Below are 10,126 nucleotides of genomic sequence, written 5' to 3' on the forward strand. Positions count from 1 at the left end.
CAAATCCTGAAAGATGATGCTGTGAAAGTGCTGCACTCAATATGCCAGCACATGTGAAAACTCAGCAGTGGCCACAGGACTGGAAAACATCAGTTTTCATTCCAATTCCAAAGAACGGAAATGCAAAAGAATGCTCAAACTACCACACAATTGCACTCATCTCACATGCTAGTAAAGTAATGCTCAAAATTCTCCAAGCCAGGCTTCAGCAATACGTGAACCATAAACTTCCAGATGTTCAAGCTGGTTTTAGAAAAGGCAGAGGAACCAGAGATCAAATTGCCAACATCCGCTGGATCATCAAAAAAGCAAGAGAGTTCCAGAAAAACATCTATTTCTGCTTTATTGACTATGCCAAAGCCTTGGACTGTGTGGATCACAAGAAACTGTGGAAAATTCTGAAGGAGATGGGCATACCAGACCACCTGACCTGCCTCTTGAGAAACCTATGTTCGGGTCAGGAAGCAACAGTTAGAACTGGACATGGAACAACAGACTGGTTCCAAATAGGAAAAGGAGTACATCAAGGCTGTATATTGTCACCCTGCTTATTTAACTTCTATGCAGAGTACATCATGAGAAACGCTGGGTGGAAGAAACACAAGCTGGAATCAAGATTGCCGGGAGAAATATCAATAACCTCAGATATGCAAATGACACCACCCTTATGGCAGAAAGTGAAGAGGCGCTAAAAAGCCTCTTGATGAAAGTGAAAGAGGAGAGTGAAAAAGTTGGCTTAAAGCTCAACATTCAGAAAACGAAGATCATGGCATCTGGCCCCATCACTTCATGGGAAATAGATGGGGAAACAGTGGAAACAGTGTCAGACTTTATTTTTCTGGGCTCCAAAATCACTGCAGATGGTGACTGCAGCCATGAAATTAAAAGACGCTTACTCCTTGGAGGGAAAGTTATGACCAACCTAGATAGCATATTCAAAAGCAAAGACATTAGTTTGCCAACAACGTTCCATCTAGTCAAGGCTCTGGTTTTTCCAGTAGTCATGTGTGGATGTGAGAGTTGGACTGTGAAGAAGGCTGAGCACCAAAGAATTGATGCTTTTGAACTGTGGTGTTGGAGACGACTCTTGAGAGTCTTTTGGACTGCAAGGAGATCCAACCAGTCCATTCTAAAGAAGATCAGCTCTGGGATTTCTTTGGAAGGAATGATGCTAAAGCTGAAACTCCAATACTTTGGCCAACTCATGCGAAGAGCTGACTCATTGGTAAAGACTCTGACGCTGGGAGGGGTTGGGGGCAGGAGGAGAAAGGGATGACCGAGGATGAGATGGCTGGATGGCATCACTGACTCGATGAACATGAATCTGAGTGAACTGCAGGAGTTGGTGATGGACAGGGAGGCCTGGCATGCTGCAATTCATGGGGTCGCAAAGAGTCAGACATGACTGAGTGATTGAAATGAACTGAACTGAACTCCAGGGGATCTTCCCGACCCAGGGATTGAACCTGTGTCTTGCATCTTCTGCACTGGCAGGCTGATTCCTTACCTCTAGCACCACCTGGGACATCCACTCTCCTCATTAAAGACCGACTATCCCAGTCTGCAAGGCAATATCATTATTTAGTGTCCACACTGGGTTCAAATTCTGGCTCTGCTGCTTACAGGCTCTGTAACCATGAGCAAGTTACTCAACCTCTCTGTGCCTCAGTTTTCTCCTGTGTAAAATGGGGACAATAATAGAACCTACCTCTTTGGGTTGCTCTAAGATTACAATAAATGTTGACTATTATTGGCCTTACAACTTTGCTCAACATAAGTTTAAGTAGCTGAAAAGAGAAAGATAAAATCCTGGTGGACCAGTTATATGCCAGGGGTTATTACAAAACCACATAATTCATCTTCCAACCAGCAGGTCCCTCCCTACCCTCAAGCTACATGAAGTAACTCTTTGTTGAAAGAGCAAGAGTTTGGACTCAGAAAGACAGGTTCAGCTCTTACTTCACCACCTCCTCTGTGGCCTTGGCAAGCTCCTTGACCTCTTTGAGCTTCAGTATTCTCATTTGTAATATAGACCCAATTATATCCAAGTGACAGGATTGTTAGGAATAAAGGAGATAATTATATAAAATATACATGTTGGTATTTCTTGCTAGACTGTTCATTCTAGCAAAGTCTTGCTCAAGAACAAAAGTCAGACCTTTGGCACCAAGTTGGTCAAACATTAATTAAAGGCAGCCTCTCTTGCTCAATCTCTACCAAATGACACTGCATATTTGTGTCAGTAAAAGTTCTTTCCATTCTAACTTATAAAGTCATTAATTAAAGGCATAAGTAAATTTTAATCACTTTCAGGGCACTTCTTATGGGGAACTTAAGCTTATACCACAGGCAAATGAGCATCATAGTTTGAGTTCAAAGCAACCTAAGTTCTCCTTTGTGACTTTGAGCAAGTTATTTAACTTCCCAGGGTAACTTAAAAGTTGGGGAAAACAATATCCACCCCTAGAGAGTTTTGTTGGAGAAGGCAATGGCAACCCACTCCAGTACTCTTGCCTGGCAAATCCCATGGACGGAGGAGCCTGGTAGGCTGCAGTCCATGGGGTCGCTAGGAGTCAGACACTACTGAGCAACTTCACTTTCACTTTTCACTTTCATGCATTGGAGAAGGAAATGGCAACCCACTCCAATGTTCTTGCCTGGAGAATCCCAGGGACAGGGGAGCCTGGTGGGCTGCCGTCTATGGGGTCGCACAGAGTCGGACACGACTGAAGTGACTTCGCAGTAGCAGAGAGTTTTATGATGACTAAATGACATAATATATAACCCATACTGATTCTTTCCTGTCTTTCTCCTTTTAAAATAGTCCAGGTATCTCTCTTCCCCTCTAAGGTTAATCCCTCCTCCTGTGTTTTGGTTTCTCAGCTCCTCCCTGACTTCTAAGAGATTCCACTCCAACAATCATCCACTCTTTTCTATATCTTCTTCCCATCACTCCCTATACCAGCTCATTCCACTCATTTCCATCAATGTTTATGTGCTTAAGTCTTCCTATTAGAAGAAAAAAATACTCCCTCATATCCATATTTCATTCCTCACCTCCTCCTTCTCAGCTCTTCCTGGTCTACCCACACCACTCTACCAAAAATGCTTTCACTGAATTAACCTACCAAAAAGCTCCTCCAATAGATAATTTTTAGCCTTTAATATATTTACCTTTCAGCAGGATTTACTATTGTTGGCTATTCCTTTTTTTAAAACATTCTCCCTTTGGATTCCACAAGGTCAAATTCTTCTGATTTTCTTCCTACTTCTCAGGTTTATTCATATTATCCCTTGTTGGCATCGCCTCTTCTTCTTTAAATGTTGATCTTTCTTAAGGATATTGCCTAGGCCTTCTTCTTTTCCCACATTAACTCTGCCTTGGGTAATTTTATATACCACACCTCCTTTCCCATTCAGTTACTAGCAGTGTAGTAACAACCCCACTTGGATGAACCACAGGCCTCTCAAACTTAGCATAAAATCTACAGTTATGAATTTCCAGGCTGGCATGTGTCTTCCCTGGTAGCTCAGACGGTAAAGAATCTGCCTGCAGTGTGGGAGACCCAGGTTTGATCCCTGGGTTGGGAAGATCTCTTGGAAAACGAAATAGCAACCCACTCCAATATTCTTGCCTAGGGGAAATCCCATGGACAGAGAAGCCTGGCAGGCTACAGTCCATAGGGTTGCAAAGAGTTGGACACGACTGAGCAATTAACACTTTCACTTTCACAGTCTGGCATGTAAGAAGCTTGGAAGTCACCACTTCATCTTAACAAGTAAAAAGCAGAACTAACTGAAAAATAAACAGCTCTTCTTAGATCCATGGGAGAAGTCAGGTCACAGGGAAAACCACTGCCCCCTAAATTGGATAGGTCAATAGGAGAATATAGAGAATCACAACTGACTACAATAGAAAAGTCCATAAAAATCAGTGTCAGCGTAGGAAAATCTGAACTGTAACTGACAAACTCCTGGAGGCTCAATGTGGGCAAGTCTGAGAGACAAAACCTCCAAGGAGGCCCAGTCATTGGGAGGCCCCAACTCTTCTGAAAAGTGAATATTGGAGAAAAATCCCAAAGTGCTTCCAGCAGGGGGAAGAGTAACAGAACCATTATGAAATATTCCAGAGTATTCTGTTTTTCTTAACAAGATCTGTCCTCAGAAAAAAACTGTTAAACCAGAGTTTTCTGGGTTTTATCAGAGCCTAACTGACCCGAGGGAAGGGAAATACCCATCTCTAGCTGACTCTAGCCTTCCACAGTTAAGGAAATACTTAACTTCAGCCTACTCCAGCCACCCTGTCCCCCCTGAAGGGAGGTAGGAAGGAACTGGAAAGTGTGTGCAGAGTTCACAGTCTAGGTCACAGGTTCACTGAAAGACTGAGACTAACCAGGACTACAGACTGCTTCCCCTCCCCCGCCCCACCTTACCACGCCGTGGAAAATAACAGTGATAGTCACTCAGTCAGGTCCAACTTTTTGTGACCCCATGGACTGTAGACCCCAGGCTCCTCTGTCCATGGGATTCTCCAGGCAGGAATACTGGAGTGGGTAGCTATTCCCTTCTCCAGCAGATCTTCTCAACCCAGGGATCCAACCCAGGTCTTGCACTGTAGGCAGATTCTTCACCATCTGAGCCACCAGGGAAGCCTACATTACTAAAGGCCTATTTCCTTTTACCTAGTACATCATATCTGGGTATCAAGAAGGAATTATAAGACAAACTAAAAACCAAAAAATACCGTATGAAAAGACAGAGCAAGAATCAGAACCAGACAATCTAAAAGCACTAGACCCAGATGGTTTCAGCGGTGAATTCTATCATATATGTAAGGAAACTACACCAATTCAGAATACAGAAGCAGTGGGAATACTTCCTAACTCATTTCAGGAGGCCAGCATTACCCTAAGAAGAAGACCAGACAAAAGCATTACAAGAAAACAAACTGCAGACCAATATATCTCATGAACACAGATTTAAAAATCTTCAACAAAATATAGTTGACTCTTGAACAACACAGGTTGAAACTGCCCAGGTCCACTTATGCATGGATTTTTTTCTAATAAATATGTGCTATGGTACTACATGATCCACGGTTGAGTGAATCCATAGATGTGGAACTATAGATACAGAGAGCTGACTACATAAAGTTAAACACAGATTTTTGACTACGGAAACGGTTAGTGCCCTTAACCCTCATACTGTTCAAGGGCCAACTATATTAGCAAATCAAACTCAACAATGTATAAAAAGAATTATATACAATGACCAAAGGAGATCTATCCAGATAGGCAAGGTTGATTCAGCACTCAAAAAACAAGTAATGTAATCTACCAAATCAGGTTAAAGAAAAATAAAATCACTAATCATATCAATAGATACAGAAAAAGCATTTGATAAAAATCTAGCACCTATCCATAACAAAAACTATCAATAAACTAGGAATAGAGGGGAATTTTCTCAACTTGACAAAGAACATCAACCAAAAAACCCTATAGCTAATATGCTTAATGCTGAGAAACATGGAGCTTTCCCACAGAGATCAAGAATAAGGTAAAAATTTCCCCTATCACCACTGCTTTTCAACATCATATTGGAAGTTCTAGCTAATGCAATAAGCCGAGGAAAGTAAATAAAAGACATTCAGACTGGAAAGGAAGAAATAAAATTTTTTGTTTGTAGATGACATAATCATCTACGTAGAAAATCCAAAAGAACTGACAAAAAATCTCCTAAAATAAATCAGTGATTATAGCAAGGTTGCAGGATACAAGGTTAATATAAAAAAGTCAATTGTTTTCCCATATGCCAGCAATTGGGCTGCTGTCTATGGGGTCGCACAGAGTCAGACACGACTGAAGTGACTTAGCAGCAGCAGCAGCAGCAGCAGTAACAGAAGCAGAAGATATCAAGAAGAGGTGGCAAGAATACAAAGAAGAAATACACAAAAAAGATCTTATTGACCCAGATAACCACAATGGTGTGATCACTCACCTACAGCCAGACATCCTGGAATGTGAAGTCAAGCAGGCCTTAAGAAGCATCACTACAAACAAAGCTAGTGGAGGTGACGGAATTCCAGTTCAGCTATTTCAAATCCTAAAAGATGACGGTGTAAAAGTGCTACACTCAATATGCCAGCAAATTTATAAAACTTAGCAGTGGTCACAGGACTGGGAAAGGTCAATTTTCATTCTAATCCCAAAGAGAAACAATACCAAAGAATGTTCAAACCACCTCACAATTGCACTCATCTCACACTCTAGCAAGGTAATGCTCAAAATTTTCCAAGTCAGGCTCCAACAGTACATGAACTGAGAACTTCCAGATGTTCAAGCTGGATTTAGAAAAGGCAGAGGAATCAGAGATCAAATTGCCAACATTCACTGAATCATAGAAAAAGCAATATAATTCCAGAAAAACATCTATATCTGCTTCATTGACTACTCTAAAGTTTTTGACTGTGTGGATCACAGCAAACCGTGGCAAATTCTTAAAGAGATAGGACCACCATACCTGCCTTCTAAGAAACTTGTATGCAGGTCAAGGAGCAAAAGTTAGAACTGGACATGGAACAATGGACTGGTTCAAAATTGGAAAAGGAGTACGTCAAGGCTGTATACTGTCACCCTGCTTATTTAACTTATATGCAGAGTATATCATGTGAAATGCCAGGCTGGATGAAACACAAGCTGGAATCAAGATTGCCAGGAGAAATATCAATAACCTCAGATATGCAGATGACAGAAAGCAAAGAGGAACTAAAGAGCCTATTGATGAAGGTGAAAGAGGAGAGTGAAAAAGCTTGCTTAAAACTCAACATTCAGAAAACAAAGATCATGGCATCCAGTTCCATCACGATGGGGAAACACAGGAAACAGTGAGAGAATTTATTTTGGGGAGCTCCAAAATCACTGCAGATGGTGACTGCAGCCGTGAAATTAAAAGATGCTTGTTCCTTGAAAGAAAGGTATGACCAACCTAAACGACGTATTAAAAAGAAGAAACATTACTTTGCCAACAGAAGTCCGTATAGTCAAAGTTATGGTTTTTTCAGTAGTCATGTATGGATGTGAGAGTTAGACCATAAATAAGGCTGAGCTCTGAAGAATTGATGCTTTTGAACTGTGGTGTTTGAGAAGACTTTTGAGAGTCCCTTGGGCTGCAAGGAGATCACACCAGTAAATCCTAAAGGAAATCAGTCCTGAATATTCATTGGAAGGACTAATGCTGAAGCTGAAGCTCCAAAATTTTGGCCACCTGATGTGAAGAGCCAACTCGTTAGAAAAGAACCTGATGCTGGGAAAGAATGAAAGCAGGAGGAGAAGGGGACAACAGAGGATGAGATAGATGGATGGCATCACCAACTCAATGGACATGAGTTTGAGCAAGCTCTGGGAGATGGTGAAGGACAGGGACCCCTGGGGTGCTGCAGTCCATGAGTTTGCAAAGAGTTGGACACGACTGAGCAACTGAACAACAAATATAAGCAATGAACAAGTGGAAGTTGAAATTAAAACTATAATACCACTTACAATAGCACCCTCCCAAAATGAAATACTTAGATATAAATCTAACAAAATATGTAAAAGATCTCTATGAGGGGCTTCCCTGGTGGCTCAGTAATAAAGAATCTGTCTGCCAGCACAGGAGACGTGAGTTTGATCCTGGTCTGGGAAGATCCCACGTGCCTCAGAACAGCTAAGCCCATGCGCCACAACTACTGAGGGCCTGTGCTCTAGAACCCATGCTCCATAACAAAAGCTACTATAGTGAGAAGCCCGCACACCCCAACTACAGAGTATCCCGTAGAGGAAAGCTTGCGCAGCAACAAAGACCCAGCACAGCCAAAAATAAAAAACTAATTGATTTTTTAAAAAAGATCTATATGAGGAAAACTATAAAATTTTGATGAAAGAAATCTATTTGTGTTTTGTAGATATGTTAATTTGTGTCATATTTTAGACTCCATACATAAGTAATATCAGATGGTATTTGTCTTTCTCTTTCTGACTCACTTCACTTAGGAGAGGACATTTGTTCTTAATGTTCTATGCCACATTGTATGGTACCACAGTTTTCCTACTGCCACAAAGAATCTTTTCATTTGCCTCAGGATTGCAGCATATGGATCCACTTACCTTACCCTCGCCCCTCCCCTGCCCCAAAATAAACTGAACAACCTTGTATGTCTATACATTTCTATATTCCATTACAAAAGAAAATTATTTCCTTATAAAAGGGCTAGCAAAAAAAATTTTTAAGGACATATAAAGGACTGTTATTCAAAATATTAAGAGAACTCTTAAATTCAATAGTAAGAAAACACATATAGCCCATTAAAAATGGGCTAAAGTCTTCAGTAGATATCTCACTAAAGAATATCTATAGAAGCAAATAAACATATAATAAGGTGCTCCACATCATGTGTCATTGGGGAAATGAAAATTAAAACAACAATGAGATATTAGTCAGCCATTTAAAAAATTGAAATAATGTGATTTACAGAAACATGGACAAACCTAGGAACTGTCATACCTGAGTGAAGTCAGACAAAGAGAAATATCATGTAACATACCTTATAAGTGGAACTAAAAATAAATGTTACAAATAAACTTACAAAACAGAAACAGACTTACAGAGAACGAACTTATAGTTAGTTACCAGTGGGGAAGAGTGGAACAAAGTGATGGTTAGGAAGTGTGGGATTGACATGTACACACTACCATATTTAAAATGGATAGCCAACAATGACCTACTGGATAGTACAGGGAACTCTGCTCAATATTATGTAACAACCTAAATGGGAAAAGAGCTTGGAAAAGAATAAATACATGTATATGTATAACTGAATCACTTTACTGTACACCTGAAAGTAACACATTATCAATCAGCTATGCTCCAATATAAAATAAACAGTTAAAAAAAGAAAAAAAAACAGTGAGATATCACTACACATGCTAGAATGGCCAAAATCCAGAACACTATGATAACATCAAATGCTGACAAGGGTATAGAGCCACTGGAACTCTCATTCATTGCCATAGGAATACAAAATGGCACAGCTACCCTGGAAGACAGTTTGGAGGCTTCTTACAAAACTAAGCATACTTTTAACATACAATTCAGCAATCATGCTCTTTGGTATTTACCCAAAGATGTTGAAAAGACTCATGTCCACACAAAAACCTGCACATGGATGTTTATTGCAGCTTTACTCATAACTCACAAAACCTGGAAGCAACCAAGATGTAGGTGAATGGATAAATAAACTGTGGTCTATCCAAACAATGAAATATTATTCAGCTATTTTTTTAAAAGCTATCAAGCTATGAAAAGACACAGAGTAAACAAATGTATATAAGTAAAAGAAGCCAGTCTGAAAAGGATACGTACAGTAGGATTCCAACTGTATCTAGAAAAGGCAGTAAAAGAGCCATGGTTGCTAGAGGCCAAGGGGTAGGGAGGGATGAACAGATGGTCACAAAGGGCAGTGATACCAGACTGCATGACACTATCACGGTAAATACATGTTATTATAAATTTTCCCAGACCTATAGAATGTACACCACCACCAATGAATTCTAATGTAAACTATGGACTCTGAGGGTAATGATGTCTCAATGTAGGCTCATCAGGGTAACAAATTTACCACTCTGGTAGGAGTGTTAATAAAAGGGGGAGGAGGCTGTGCGTGGATGGAGGAGGGGGTTATATGGGAAAACTCTGTACTTTCTGCTCAATTTTGCTCTGAACCTAAAACTGCTTTAAAAAATAAAGTCTAAGTTTTTTTGGCCACATCACGCGGCTTGTGGGCTCTTAGTTCCCAGACCAGGGATTGAACCCAGGCCCTCGGCAGTGAAAGTACAGAGTCTTAACCCACTGGACCACCAGGGAATTCCAACTTTTTAAAATATATATATATATAATCATCATTTTCCCTACCCTAACCCACACCACATATTTAAAAATCTGATCTTTTACTAAGTCCTTGGTTCAAACAATAAGATTCACTTGGGCTTACTGAAGCAGGAAGAAAATTTCTATTAAAGTAACTCTTAACTCATCTACTTCAGTTTTGTAACACTCCAATCAACCCTCTCCATTAAGCTATAGTGAGCTT

The 10,126-nt window shown here is 40.4% G+C and overlaps 1 non-coding gene across 1 annotated transcript; it reads right to left on the reverse strand.

Annotated features, from left to right (window-relative positions):
- Window positions 1–9,826: 9,826 nt before the first annotated feature.
- On the reverse strand, window positions 9,827–9,900 carry TRNAE-UUC (transfer RNA glutamic acid (anticodon UUC)). Its single transcript has one exon. It is a non-coding gene; the product is annotated as a tRNA-Glu (tRNA).
- Window positions 9,901–10,126: the final 226 nt, after the last annotated feature.

Source organism: Budorcas taxicolor, chromosome 3, assembly GCF_023091745.1.
Source record: "Budorcas taxicolor isolate Tak-1 chromosome 3, Takin1.1, whole genome shotgun sequence".
In the NCBI taxonomy this organism is placed as follows: Eukaryota; Metazoa; Chordata; class Mammalia; order Artiodactyla; family Bovidae; genus Budorcas; species Budorcas taxicolor.